This window comes from Salmo salar, chromosome ssa10, assembly GCF_905237065.1.
Source record: "Salmo salar chromosome ssa10, Ssal_v3.1, whole genome shotgun sequence".
In the NCBI taxonomy this organism is placed as follows: Eukaryota; Metazoa; Chordata; class Actinopteri; order Salmoniformes; family Salmonidae; genus Salmo; species Salmo salar.
Window position 1 is genome coordinate 3,000,674 of NC_059451.1, and position 16,949 is coordinate 3,017,622.

The 16,949-nt window shown below is 40.4% G+C and overlaps 1 protein-coding gene across 3 annotated transcripts in view; it reads left to right on the top strand.

Annotated features, from left to right (window-relative positions):
• traf3ip2l (TRAF3 interacting protein 2-like) overlaps positions 1-16,949 on the top strand; it is a 191,284-nt gene that overhangs the window by 54,706 nt on the left and 119,629 nt on the right. The gene's annotated exons all lie outside the window — the stretch shown is intronic.

Sequence of the window (16,949 nt, forward strand, 5' to 3'; positions counted from 1 at the left end):
ACAGTCCCATTAGTTTCCATTACAGCCTGGATATTAATGCCAACACAGTCTCTACAGTCCCATTAGTTTACATTACAGCCTGGATATTAATGCCAACACAGTCTCTACAGTCCCATTAGTTTCCATTACAGCCTGGATATTAATGCCAACACATCACTACAGTCCCATTAGTTTCCATTACAGCCTGGATATTAATGCTAACACCGTCTCTACAGTCCCATTAGTTTCCATTACAGCCTGGATATTAATGCCAACAGTCTCTACAGTCCCATTAGTTTCCATTACAGCCTGGATATTAATGCCAACACAGTCTCTACAGTCCCATTAGTTTCCATTACAGCCTGGATATTAATGCTAACACAGTCACTACAGTCCCATTAGTTTCCATTACAGCCTGGATATTAATGCTAACACAGTCACTACAGTCCCATTAGTTTCCATTACAGCCTGGATATTAATGCCAACACAGTCACTACAGTCCCATTAGTTTCCATTACAGCCTGGATATTAATGCCAACACAGTCACTACAGTCCCATTAGTTTCCATTACAGCCTGGATATTAATGCCAACACAGTCACTACAGTCCCATTAGTTTCCATTACAGCCTGGATATTAATGCCAACACAGTCACTACAGTCCCATTAGTTTCCATTACAGCCTGGATATTAATGCTAACACAGTCTCTACAGTCCCATTAGTTTCCATTACAGCCTGGATATTAATGCTAACAGTCACTACAGTCCCATTAGTTTCCATTACAGCCTGGATATTAATGCCAACACAGTCACTACAGTCCCATTAGTTTCCATTACAGCCTGGATATTAATGCCAACACAGTCACTACAGTCCCATTAGTTTCCATTACAGCCTGGATATTAATACCAACACAGTCACTACAGTCCCATTAGTTTCCATTACAGCCTGGATATTAATGCTAACACAGTCACTACAGTCCCATTAGTTTCCATTACAGCCTGGATATTAATGCCAACACAGTCACTACAGTCCCATTAGTTTCCATTACAGCCTGGATATTAATGCCAACAGTCTCTACAGTCCCATTAGTTTCCATTACAGCCTGGATATTAATGCTAACAGTCACTACAGTCCCATTAGTTTCCATTACAGCCTGGATATTAATGCTAACAGTCTCTACAGTCCCATTAGTTTCCATTACAGCCTGGATATTAATGCTAACACAGTCACTACAGTCCCATTAGTTTCCATTACAGCCTGGATATTAATGCTAACACAGTCACTACAGTCCCATTAGTTTCCATTACAGCCTGGATATTAATGCTAACAGTCACTACAGTCCCATTAGTTTCCATTACAGCCTGGATATTAATGCCAACACAGTCACTACAGTCCCATTAGTTTCCATTACAGCCTGGATATTAATGCCAACACAGTCACTACAGTCCCATTAGTTTCCATTACAGCCTGGATATTAATGCTAACACAGTCACTACAGTCCCATTAGTTTCCATTACAGCCTGGATATTAATGCCAACACAGTCACTACAGTCCCATTAGTTTCCGTTACAGCCTGGATATTAATACCAACACAGTCACTACAGTCCCATTAGTTTCCATTACAGCCTGGATATTAATGCCAACACAGTCACTACAGTCCCATTAGTTTCCATTACAGCCTGGATATTAATGCCAACACAGTCACTACAGTCCCATTAGTTTCCATTACAGCCTGGATATTAATGCCAACACAGTCACTACAGTCCCATTAGTTTCCATTACAGCCTGGATATTAATGCTAACAGTCACTACAGTCCCATTAGTTTCCATTACAGCCTGGATATTAATGCCAACACAGTCACTACAGTCCCATTAGTTTCTATTACAGCCTGGATATTAATGCCAACACAGTCACTACAGTCCCATTAGTTTACATTACAGCCTGGATATTAATGCTAACACAGTCACTACAGTCCCATTAGTTTCCATTACAGCCTGGATATTAATGCCAACACAGTCACTACAGTCCCATTAGTTTCCATTACAGCCTGGATATTAATGCCAACACAGTCACTACAGTCCCATTAGTTTCCATTACAGCCTGGATATTAATGCCAACACAGTCACTACAGTCCCATTAGTTTACATTACAGCCTGGATATTAATGCTAACACAGTCACTACAGTCCCATTAGTTTCCATTACAGCCTGGATGTTAATGCTAACAGTCACTACAGTCCCATTAGTTTCCATTACAGCCTGGATATTAATGCCAACACAGTCACTACAGTCCCATTAGTTTCCATTACAGCCTGGATATTAATGCCAACACAGTCACTACAGTCCCATTAGTTTCCATTACAGCCTGGATATTAATGCCAACACAGTCACTACAGTCCCATTAGTTTCCATTACAGCCTGGATATTAATGCTAACAGTCTCTACAGTCCCATTAGTTTCCATTACAGCCTGGATATTAATGCCAACACAGTCACTACAGTCCCATTAGTTTCCATTACAGCCTGGATATTAATAACAACACAGTGCCATTAGTTTCCATTACAGCCTGGATATTAATGCTAACAGTCTCTACAGTCCCATTAGTTTCCATTACAGCCTGGATATTAATGCCAACAGTCTCTACAGTCCCATTAGTTTCCATTACAGCCTGGATATTAATGCCAACACAGTCTCTACAGTCCCATTAGTTTCCATTACAGCCTGGATATTAATGCTAACACAATCACTACAGTCCCATTTGTTTCCATTACAGCCTGGATATTAATGCTAACACAGTCACTACAGTCCCATTAGTTTCCATTACAGCCTGGATATTAATACCAACACAGTCACTACAGTCCCATTAGTTTCCATTACAGCCTGGATATTAATACCAACACAGTCACTACAGTCCCATTAGTTTCCATTACAGCCTGGATATTAATGCCAACAGTCTCTACAGTCCCATTAGTTTCCATTACAGCCTGGATATTAATGCTAACACAGTCACTACAGTCCCATTAGTTTACATTACAGCCTGGATATTAATGCCAACACAGTCTCTACAGTCCCATTAGTTTCCATTACAGCCTGGATATTAATGCTAACACAGTCTCTACAGTCCCATTAGTTTCCATTACAGCCTGGATATTAATGCTAACACAGTCACTACAGTCCCATTAGTTTCCATTACAGCCTGGATATTAATGCCAACACAGTCACTACAGTCCCATTAGTTTCCATTACAGCCTGGATATTAATGCCAACACAGTCTCTACAGTCCCATTAGTTTCCATTACAGCCTGGATATTAATGCCAACACAGTCACTACAGTCCCATTAGTTTCCATTACAGCCTGGATATTAATGCTAACACAGTCACTACAGTCCCATTAGTTTCCATTACAGCCTGGATATTAATACCAACACAGTCACTACAGTCCCATTAGTTTCCATTACAGCCTGGATATTAATGCCAACAGTCTCTACAGTCCCATTAGTTTCCATTACAGCCTGGATATTAATGCTAACAGTCACTACAGTCCCATTAGTTTCCATTACAGCCTGGATATTAATGCTAACAGTCTCTACAGTCCCATTAGTTTCCATTACAGCCTGGATATTAATGCCAACACAGTCACTACAGTCCCATTAGTTTACATTCCAGCCTGGATATTAATGCCAACACAGTCACTACAGTGCCATTAGTTTCCATTACAGCCTGGATATTAATGCCAACACAGTCACTACAGTCCCATTAGTTTCCATTACAGCCTGGATATTAATGCTAACACAGTCACTACAGTCCCATTAGTTTCCATTACAGCCTGGATATTAATGCCAACACAGTCTCTACAGTCCCATTAGTTTCCATTACAGCCTGGATATTAATACCAACACAGTCACTACAGTCCCATTAGTTTCCATTACAGCCTGGATATTAATGCCAACACAGTCACTACAGTCCCATTAGTTTCCATTACAGCCTGGATATTAATGCCAACACAGTCACTACAGTCCCATTAGTTTCCATTACAGCCTGGATATTAATGCCAACACAGTCACTACAGTCCCATTAGTTTCCATTACAGCCTGGATATTAATACCAACACAGTCACTACAGTCCCATTAGTTTCCATTACAGCCTGGATATTAATGCTAACACAGTCACTACAGTCCCATTAGTTTCCATTACAGCCTGGATATTAATGCCAACACAGTCACTACAGTCCTATTAGTTTCCATTACAGCCTGGATATTAATGCCAACACAGTCACTACAGTCCCATTAGTTTCCATTACAGCCTGGATGTTAATGCTAACACAGTCACTACAGTCCCATTAGTTTCCATTACAGCCTAGATATTAATGCCAACACAGTCACTACAGTCCCATTAGTTTCTATTACAGCCTGGATATTAATGCCAACACAGTCACTACAGTCCCATTAGTTTACATTACAGCCTGGATATTAATGCTAACACAGTCACTACAGTCCCATTAGTTTCCATTACAGCCTGGATGTTAATGCTAACAGTCACTACAGTCCCATTAGTTTCCATTACAGCCTGGATATTAATGCCAACACAGTCACTACAGTCCCATTAGTTTCCATTACAGCCTGGATATTAATGCCAACACAGTCACTACAGTCCCATTAGTTTCCATTACAGCCTGGATATTAATGCCAACACAGTCACTACAGTCCCATTAGTTTCCATTACAGCCTGGATATTAATGCCAACACAGTCACTACAGTCCCATTAGTTTCCATTACAGCCTGGATATTAATGCCAACACAGTCACTACAGTCCCATTAGTTTCCATTACAGCCTGGATATTAATGCTAACACAGTCACTACAGTCCCATTAGTTTCCATTACAGCCTGGATATTAATGCCAACACAGTCACTACAGTCCCATTAGTTTCCATTACAGCCTGGATATTAATGCCAACACAGTCACTACAGTCCCATTAGTTTCCATTACAGCCTGGATATTAATGCCAACACAGTCACTACAGTCCCATTAGTTTCCATTACAGCCTGGATATTAATGCCAACACAGTCACTACAGTCCCATTAGTTTCCATTACAGCCTGGATATTAATGCCAACACAGTCTCTACAGTCCCATTAGTTTCCATTACAGCCTGGATATTAATGCTAACAGTCTCTACAGTCCCATTAGTTTCCATTACAGCCTGGATATTAATGCCAACACAGTCACTACAGTCCCATTAGTTTCCATTACAGCCTGGATATTAATGCCAACACAGTCACTACAGTCCCATTAGTTTCCATTACAGCCTGGATATTAATGCCAACACAGTCACTACAGTCCCATTAGTTTCCATTACAGCCTGGATATTAATGCCAACACAGTCACTACAGTCCCATTAGTTTCCATTACAGCCTGGATATTAATGCCAACACAGTCACTACAGTCCCATTAGTTTCCATTACAGCCTGGATATTAATGCCAACACAGTCACTACAGTCCCATTAGTTTCCATTACAGCCTGGATATTAATGCTAACAGTCACTACAGTCCCATTAGTTTCCATTACAGCCTGGATATTAATGCTAACAGTCTCTACAGTCCCATTAGTTTCCATTACAGCCTGGATATTAATGCCAACACAGTCACTACAGTCCCATTAGTTTACATTACAGCCTGGATATTAATGCCAACACAGTCACTACAGTCCCATTAGTTTCCATTACAGCCTGGATATTAATGCCAACACAGTCACTACAGTCCCATTAGTTTCCATTACAGCCTGGATATTAATGCTAACACAGTCACTACAGTCCCATTAGTTTCCATTACAGCCTGGATATTAATGCCAACACAGTCTCTACAGTCCCATTAGTTTCCGTTACAGCCTGGATATTAATACCAACACAGTCACTACAGTCCCATTAGTTTCCATTACAGCCTGGATATTAATGCCAACACAGTCACTACAGTCCCATTAGTTTCCATTACAGCCTGGATATTAATGCCAACACAGTCACTACAGTCCCATTAGTTTCCATTACAGCCTGGATATTAATGCCAACACAGTCACTACAGTCCCATTAGTTTCCATTACAGCCTGGATATTAATGCCAACACAGTCACTACAGTCCCATTAGTTTCCATTACAGCCTGGATATTAATGCTAACACAGTCACTACAGTCCCATTAGTTTCCATTACAGCCTGGATATTAATGCCAACACAGTCTCTACAGTCCCATTAGTTTACATTACAGCCTGGATATTAATGCCAACACAGTCACTACAGTCCCATTAGTTTCCATTACAGCCTGGATGTTAATGCCAACACAGTCACTACAGTCCCATTAGTTTCCATTACAGCCTGGATATTAATGCCAACACAGTCACTACAGTCCCATTAGTTTCCATTACAGCCTGGATATTAATGCCAACACAGTCACTACAGTCCCATTAGTTTCCATTACAGCCTGGATATTAATGCTAACACAGTCACTACAGTCCCATTAGTTTACATTACAGCCTGGATATTAATGCCAACACAGTCACTACAGTGCCATTAGTTTCCATTACAGCCTGGATATTAATGCCAACACAGTCACTACAGTCCCATTAGTTTCCATTACAGCCTGGATATTAATGCCAACACAGTCACTACAGTCCCATTAGTTTCCATTACAGCCTGGATATTAATGCCAACACAGTCACTACAGTCCCATTAGTTTCCATTACAGCCTGGATATTAATGCCAACACAGTCACTACAGTCCCATTAGTTTCCATTACAGCCTGGATATTAATGCCAACACAGTCACTACAGTCCCATTAGTTTCCATTACAGCCTGGATATTAATGCCAACACAGTCACTACAGTCCCATTAGTTTCCATTACAGCCTGGATATTAATGCCAACACAGTCGCTACAGTCCCATTAGTTTCCATTACAGCCTGGATATTAATGCTAACACAGTCACTACAGTCCCATTAGTTTCCATTACAGCCTGGATATTAATGCTAACACAGTCACTACAGTCCCATTAGTTTCCATTACAGCCTGGATATTAATACCAACACAGTCACTACAGTCCCATTAGTTTCCATTACAGCCTGGATATTAATGCTAACACAGTCACTACAGTCCCATTAGTTTCCATTACAGCCTGGATATTAATAACAACACAGTCACTACAGTCCCATTAGTTTCCATTACATCCTGGATATTAATGCTAACACAGTCTCTACAGTCCCATTAGTTTCCATTACAGCCTGGATATTAATGCCAACACAGTCACTACAGTCCCATTAGTTTCCATTACAGCCTGGATATTAATGCTAACAGTCACTACAGTCCCATTAGTTTCCATTACAGCCTGGATATTAATGCTAACACAGTCACTACAGTCCCATTAGTTTCCATTACAGCCTGGATATTAATGCTAACACAGTCTCTACAGTCCCATTAGTTTCCATTACAGCCTGGATATTAATGCTAACAGTCACTACAGTCCCATTAGTTTCCATTACAGCCTGGATATTAATGCTAACAGTCACTACAGTCCCATTAGTTTCCATTACAGCCTGGATATTAATGCCAACACAGTCACTACAGTCCCATTAGTTTCCATTACAGCCTGGATATTAATGCTAACACAGTCTCTACAGTCCCATTAGTTTCCATTACAGCCTGGATATTAATGCCAACACAGTCACTACAGTCCCATTAGTTTCCATTACAGCCTGGATATTAATGCCAACACAGTCACTACAGTCCCATTAGTTTCCATTACAGCCTGGATATTAATGCTAACAGTCACTACAGTCCCATTAGTTTCCATTACAGCCTGGATATTAATGCCAACACAGTCTCTACAGTCCCATTAGTTTCCATTACAGCCTGGATATTAATGCCAACACAGTCACTACAGTCCCATTAGTTTCCATTACAGCCTGGATATTAATGCTAACACAGTCTCTACAGTCCCATTAGTTTCCATTACAGCCTGGATATTAATGCTAACACAGTCTCTACAGTCCCATTAGTTTCCATTACAGCCTGGATATTAATACCAACACAGTCACTACGGTCCCATTAGTTTCCATTACAGCCTGGATATTAATGCTAACACAGTCACTACAGTCCCATTAGTTTCCATTACAGCCTGGATATTAATACCAACACAGTCACTACAGTCCCATTAGTTTCCATTACAGCCTGGATATTAATGCTAACACAGTCTCTACAGTCCCATTAGTTTCCATTACAGCCTGGATATTAATGCCAACACAGTCACTACAGTCCCATTAGTTTCCATTACAGCCTGGATATTAATACCAACACAGTCACTACAGTCCCATTAGTTTCCATTACAGCCTGGATATTAATACCAACACAGTCACTACAGTCCCATTAGTTTCCATTACAGCCTGGATATTAATACCAACACAGTCTCTACAGTCCCATTAGTTTCCATTACAGCCTGGATATTAATAACAACACAGTGCCATTAGTTTCCATTACAGCCTGGATATTAATGCTAACAGTCTCTACAGTCCCATTAGTTTCCATTACAGCCTGGATATTAATGCCAACACAGTCTCTACAGTCCCATTAGTTTCCATTACAGCCTGGATATTAATGCCAACACAGTCACTACAGTCCCATTAGTTTCCATTACAGCCTGGATATTAATGCCAACACAGTCACTACAGTCCCATTAGTTTCCATTACAGCCTGGATATTAATACCAACACAGTCACTACAGTCCCATTAGTTTCCATTACAGCCTGGATATTAATGCCAACAGTCTCTACAGTCCCATTAGTTTACATTACAGCCTGGATATTAATGCCAACACAGTCTCTACAGTCCCATTAGTTTACATTACAGCCTGGATATTCATGCCAACACAGTCTCTACAGTCCCATTAGTTTCCATTACAGCCTGGATATTAATGCTAACACAGTCACTACAGTCCCATTAGTTTCCATTACAGCCTGGATATTAATGCTAACACAGTCTCTACAGTCCCATTAGTTTACATTACAGCCTGGATATTAATGCTAACAGTCACTACAGTCCCATTAGTTTCCATTACAGCCTGGATATTAATGCTAACAGTCTCTACAGTCCCATTAGTTTCCATTACAGCCTGGATATTAATGCCAACACAGTCACTACAGTCCCATTAGTTTCCATTACAGCCTGGATATTAATGCCAACACAGTCACTACAGTCCCATTAGTTTCCATTACAGCCTGGATATTAATACCAACACAGTCACTACGGTCCCATTAGTTTCCATTACAGCCTGGATATTAATGCTAACACAGTCACTACAGTCCCATTAGTTTCCATTACAGCCTCGATATTAATAACAACACAGTGCCATTAGTTTCCATTACAGCCTGGATATTAATGCTAACAGTCACTACAGTCCCATTAGTTTCCATTACAGCCTGGATATTAATGCCAACACAGTCACTACAGTCCCATTAGTTTCCATTACAGCCTGGATATTAATGCCAACACAGTCACTACAGTCCCATTAGTTTCCATTACAGCCTGGATATTAATGCCAACACAGTCACTACAGTCCCATTAGTTTCCATTACAGCCTGGATATTAATGCTAACAGTCACTACAGTCCCATTAGTTTCCATTACAGCCTGGATATTAATGCTAACACGTCACTACAGTCCCATTAGTTTCCATTACAGCCTGGATATTAATGCCAACACAGTCACTACAGTCCCATTAGTTTCCATTACAGCCTGGATATTAATGCCAACACAGTCACTACAGTCCCATTAGTTTCCATTACAGCCTGGATATTAATAACAACACAGTCACTACAGTCCCATTAGTTTCCATTACAGCCTGGATATTAATGCTAACAGTCACTACAGTCCCATTAGTTTCCATTACAGCCTGGATATTAATGCTAACACAGTCACTACAGTCCCATTAGTTTCCATTACAGCCTGGATATTAATGCTAACACAGTCACTACAGTCCCATTAGTTTCCATTACAGCCTGGATATTAATGCCAACACAGTCACTACAGTCCCATTAGTTTCCATTACAGCCTGGATATTAATGCCAACACAGTCACTACAGTCCCATTAGTTTCCATTACAGCCTGGATATTAATGCTAACACAGTCACTACAGTCCCATTAGTTTCCATTACAGCCTGGATATTAATGCCAACACAGTCACTACAGTCCCATTAGTTTCTATTACAGCCTGGATATTAATGCCAACACAGTCACTACAGTCCCATTAGTTTACATTACAGCCTGGATATTAATGCTAACACAGTCACTACAGTCCCATTAGTTTCCATTACAGCCTGGATGTTAATGCTAACAGTCACTACAGTCCCATTAGTTTCCATTACAGCCTGGATATTAATGCTAACACAGTCACTACACTCCCATTAGTTTCCATTACAGCCTGGATATTAATACCAACACAGTCACTACAGTCCCATTAGTTTCTATTACAGCCTGGATATTAATGCCAACACAGTCACTACAGTCCCATTAGTTTCCATTACAGCCTGGATATTAATGCTAACACAGTCACTACAGTCCCATTAGTTTACATTACAGCCTGGATATTAATAACAACACAGTCACTACAGTCCCATTAGTTTCCATTACAGCCTGGATATTAATGCTAACACAGTCTCTACAGTCCCATTAGTTTCCATTACAGCCTGGATATTATTGCTAACACAGTCTCTACAGTCCCATTAGTTTCCATTACAGCCTGGATATTAATGCCAACACAGTCACTACAGTCCCATTAGTTTCCATTACAGCCTGGATATTAATGCTAACAGTCACTACAGTCCCATTAGTTTCCATTACAGCCTGGATATTAATGCTAACACAGTCACTACAGTCCCATTAGTTTCCATTACAGCCTGGATATTAATGCCAACACAGTCACTACAGTCCCATTAGTTTCCATTACAGCCTGGATATTAATGCTAACAGTCTCTACAGTCCCATTAGTTTCCATTACAGCCTGGATATTAATGCCAACACAGTCACTACAGTCCCATTAGTTTCCATTACAGCCTGGATATTAATACCAACACAGTCACTACAGTCCCATTAGTTTCCATTACAGCCTGGATATTAATACCAACACAGTCACTACGGTCCCATTAGTTTCCATTACAGCCTGGATATTAATGCTAACACAGTCACTACAGTCCCATTAGTTTCCATTACAGCCTGGATATTAATAACAACACAGTGCCATTAGTTTCCATTACAGCCTGGATATTAATGCTAACAGTCTCTACAGTCCCATTAGTTTCCATTACAGCCTTGATATTAATGCCAACACAGTCTCTACAGTCCCATTAGTTTCCATTACAGCCTGGATATTAATGCCAACACAGTCTCTACAGTCCCATTTGTTTCCATTACAGCCTGGATATTAATACCAACACAGTCACTACAGTCCCATTAGTTTACATTACAGCCTGGATATTAATGCCAACAGTCTCTACAGTCCCATTAGTTTACATTACAGCCTGGATATTAATGCCAACACAGTCTCTACAGTCCCATTAGTTTACATTACAGCCTGGATATTCATGCCAACACAGTCTCTACAGTCCCATTAGTTTCCATTACAGCCTGGATATTAATACCAACACAGTCACTACAGTCCCATTAGTTTCCATTACAGCCTGGATATTAATGCTAACACAGTCACTACAGTCCCATTAGTTTCCATTACAGCCTGGATATTAATGCTAACACAGTCTCTACAGTCCCATTAGTTTCCATTACAGCCTGGATATTAATGCTAACAGTCACTACAGTCCCATTAGTTTCCATTACAGCCTGGATATTAATGCCAACAGTCACTACAGTCCCATTAGTTTCCATTACAGCCTGGATATTAATGCTAACAGTCTCTACAGTCCCATTAGTTTCCATTACAGCCTGGATATTAATGCCAACACAGTCACTACAGTCCCATTAGTTTCCATTACAGCCTGGATATTAATGCCAACACAGTCACTACAGTCCCATTAGTTTCCATTACAGCCTGGATATTAATGCTAACAGTCACTACAGTCCCATTAGTTTCCATTACAGCCTGGATATTAATGCTAACACAGTCACTACAGTCCCATTAGTTTCCATTACAGCCTGGATATTAATGCTAACACAGTCACTACAGTCCCATTAGTTTCCATTACAGCCTGGATATTAATGCTAACAGTCACTACAGTCCCATTAGTTTCCATTACAGCCTGGATATTAATGCTAACACAGTCTCTACAGTCCCATTAGTTTCCATTACAGCCTGGATATTAATGCTAACACAGTCACTACAGTCCCATTAGTTTCCATTACAGCCTGGATATTAATGCCAACACAGTCAATAAAGTCCCATTAGTTTCCATTACAGCCTGGATATTAATGCTAACACAGTCACTACAGTCCCATTAGTTTCCATTACAGCCTGGATATTAATGCCAACACAGTCACTAAAGTCCCATTAGTTTCCATTACAGCCTGGATATTAATGCTAACACAGTCTCTACAGTCCCATTAGTTTACATTACAGCCTGGATATTAATGCTAACACAGTCTCTACAGTCCCATTAGTTTCCATTACAGCCTGGATATTAATGCTAACACAGTCACTACAGTCCCATTAGTTTCCATTACAGCCTGGATATTAATGCCAACACAGTCAATAAAGTCCCATTAGTTTCCATTACAGCCTGGATATTAATGCTAACACAGTCACTACAGTCCCATTAGTTTACATTACTGCCTGGATATTAATGCCAACACAGTCACTACAGTCCCATTAGTTTCCATTACAGCCTGGATATTAATGCTAACAGTCACTACAGTCCCATTAGTTTCCATTACAGCCTGGATATTAATGCTAACACAGTCACTACAGTCCCATTAGTTTCCATTACAGCCTGGATATTAATGCTAACACAGTCACTACAGTCCCATTAGTTTCCATTACAGCCTGGATATTAATGCCAACACAGTCACTACAGTCCCATTAGTTTCCATTACAGCCTGGATATTAATGCAAACACAGTCACTACAGTCCCATTAGTTTCCATTACAGCCTGGATGTTAATGCTAACACAGTCACTACAGTCCCATTAGTTTCCATTACAGCCTGGATATTAATGCCAACACAGTCACTACAGTCCCATTAGTTTCCATTACAGCCTGGATATTAATGCCAACACAGTCACTACAGTCCCATTAGTTTCCATTACAGCCTGGATATTAATGCCAACACAGTCACTACAGTCCCATTAGTTTCCATTACAGCCTGGATGTTAATGCTAACACAGTCACTACAGTCCCATTAGTTTCCATTACAGCCTGGATATTAATGCCAACACAGTCACTACAGTCCCATTAGTTTCCATTACAGCCTGGATATTAATGCCAACACAGTCACTACAGTCCCATTAGTTTCCATTACAGCCTGGATATTAATGCCAACACAGTCACTACAGTCCCATTAGTTTCCATTACAGCCTGGATGTTAATGCTAACAGTCACTACAGTCCCATTAGTTTCCATTACAGCCTGGATATTAATGCCAACACAGTCACTACAGTCCCATTAGTTTCCATTACAGCCTGGATATTAATGCCAACACAGTCACTACAGTCCCATTAGTTTCCATTACAGCCTGGATATTAATGCCAACACAGTCACTACAGTCCCATTAGTTTCCATTACAGCCTGGATATTAATGCTAACACAGTCACTACAGTCCCATTAGTTTCCATTACAGCCTGGATATTAATACCAACACAGTCACTACAGTCCCATTAGTTTCCATTACAGCCTGGATATTAATGCCAACACAGTCACTACAGTCCCATTAGTTTCCATTACAGCCTGGATATTAATGCCAACACAGTCACTACAGTCCCATTAGTTTCCATTACAGCCTGGATATTAATGCTAACACAATCGCTACAGTCCCATTAGTTTCCATTACAGCCTGGATATTAATGCTAACACAGTCACTACAGTCCCATTAGTTTCCATTACAGCCTGGATATTAATGCTAACACAGTCACTACAGTCCCATTAGTTTCCATTACAGCCTGGATATTAATGCTAACACAGTCTCTACAGTCCCATTAGTTTCCATTACAGCCTGGATATTAATGCCAACACAGTCACTACAGTCCCATTAGTTTCCATTACAGCCTGGATATTAATGCCAACACAGTCTCTACAGTCCCATTAGTTTCCATTACAGCCTGGATATTAATGCTAACACAGTCACTACAGTCCCATTAGTTTCCATTACAGCCTGGATATTAATGCCAACACAGTCACTACAGTCCCATTAGTTTCCATTACAGCCTGGATATTAATGCCAACACAGTCACTACAGTCCCATTAGTTTCCATTACAGCCTGGATATTAATGCCAACACAGTCACTACAGTCCCATTAGTTTCCATTACAGCCTGGATATTAATGCTAACACAGTCACTACAGTCCCATTAGTTTCCATTACAGCCTGGATGTTAATGCTAACAGTCACTACAGTCCCATTAGTTTCCATTACAGCCTGGATATTAATGCCAACACAGTCACTACAGTCCCATTAGTTTCCATTACAGCCTGGATATTAATGCCAACACAGTCACTACAGTCCCATTAGTTTCCATTACAGCCTGGATATTAATACCAACACAGTCACTACAGTCCCATTAGTTTCCATTACAGCCTGGATATTAATGCTAACAGTCACTACAGTCCCATTAGTTTCCATTACAGCCTGGATATTAATACCAACACAGTCACTACAGTCCCATTAGTTTCCATTACAGCCTGGATATTAATGCCAACACAGTCACTACAGTCCCATTAGTTTCCATTACAGCCTGGATATTAATGCCAACACAGTCACTACAGTCCCATTAGTTTCCATTACAGCCTGGATATTAATGCTAACACAATCGCTACAGTCCCATTAGTTTCCATTACAGCCTGGATATTAATGCTAACACAGTCACTACAGTCCCATTAGTTTCCATTACAGCCTGGATATTAATGCTAACACAGTCACTACAGTCCCATTAGTTTCCATTACAGCCTGGATATTAATAACAACACAGTCACTACAGTCCCATTAGTTTCCATTACAGCCTGGATATTAATGCTAACACAGTCTCTACAGTCCCATTAGTTTCCATTACAGCCTGGATATTAATGCCAACACAGTCACTACAGTCCCATTAGTTTCCATTACAGCCTGGATATTAATGCTAACACAGTCTCTACAGTCCCATTAGTTTCCATTACAGCCTGGATATTATTGCTAACACAGTCTCTACAGTCCCATTAGTTTCCATTACAGCCTGGATATTAATGCCAACACAGTCACTACAGTCCCATTAGTTTCCATTACAGCCTGGATATTAATGCTAACAGTCACTACAGTCCCATTAGTTTCCATTACAGCCTGGATATTAATGCTAACACAGTCACTACAGTCCCATTAGTTTCCATTACAGCCTGGATATTAATGCCAACACAGTCACTACAGTCCCATTAGTTTCCATTACAGCCTGGATATTAATGCTAACACAGTCTCTACAGTCCCATTAGTTTCCATTACAGCCTGGATATTAATGCTAACACAGTCACTACAGTCCCATTAGTTTCCATTACAGCCTGGATATTAATGCCAACACAGTCACTACAGTCCCATTAGTTTCCATTACAGCCTGGATATTAATGCTAACACAGTCACTACAGTCCCATTAGTTTCCATTACAGCCTGGATATTAATGCTAACACAGTCACTACAGTCCCATTAGTTTCCATTACAGCCTGGATATTAATGCCAACACAGTCACTACAGTCCCATTAGTTTCCATTACAGCCTGGATATTAATGCTAACAGTCTCTACAGTCCCATTAGTTTCCATTACAGCCTGGATATTAATGCCAACACAGTCACTACAGTCCCATTAGTTTCCATTACAGCCTGGATATTAATACCAACACAGTCACTACGGTCCCATTAGTTTCCATTACAGCCTGGATATTAATGCCAACACAGTCTCTACAGTCCCATTTGTTTCCATTACAGCCTGGATATTAATACCAACACAGTCACTACAGTCCCATTAGTTTACATTACAGCCTGGATATTAATGCCAACAGTCTCTACAGTCCCATTAGTTTACATTACAGCCTGGATATTAATGCCAACACAGTCTCTACAGTCCCATTAGTTTACATTACAGCCTGGATATTCATGCCAACACAGTCTCTACAGTCCCATTAGTTTCCATTACAGCCTGGATATTAATACCAACACAGTCACTACAGTCCCATTAGTTTCCATTACAGCCTGGATATTAATGCTAACACAGTCACTACAGTCCCATTAGTTTCCATTACAGCCTGGATATTAATGCTAACACAGTCTCTACAGTCCCATTAGTTTCCATTACAGCCTGGATATTAATGCTAACACAGTCACTACAGTCCCATTAGTTTCCATTACAGCCTGGATATTAATGCCAACAGTCACTACAGTCCCATTAGTTTCCATTACAGCCTGGATATTAATGCTAACAGTCTCTACAGTCCCATTAGTTTCCATTACAGCCTGGATATTAATGCCAACACAGTCACTACAGTCCCATTAGTTTCCATTACAGCCTGGATATTAATACCAACACAGTCACTACAGTCCCATTAGTTTCCATTACAGCCTGGATATTAATGCTAACACGTCACTACAGTCCCATTAGTTTCCATTACAGCCTGGATATTAATGCTAACACAGTCACTACAGTCCCATTAGTTTCCATTACAGCCTGGATATTAATGCCAACACAGTCACTACAGTCCCATTAGTTTCCATTACAGCCTGGATATTAATGCTAACACAGTCACTACAGTCCCATTAGTTTCCAT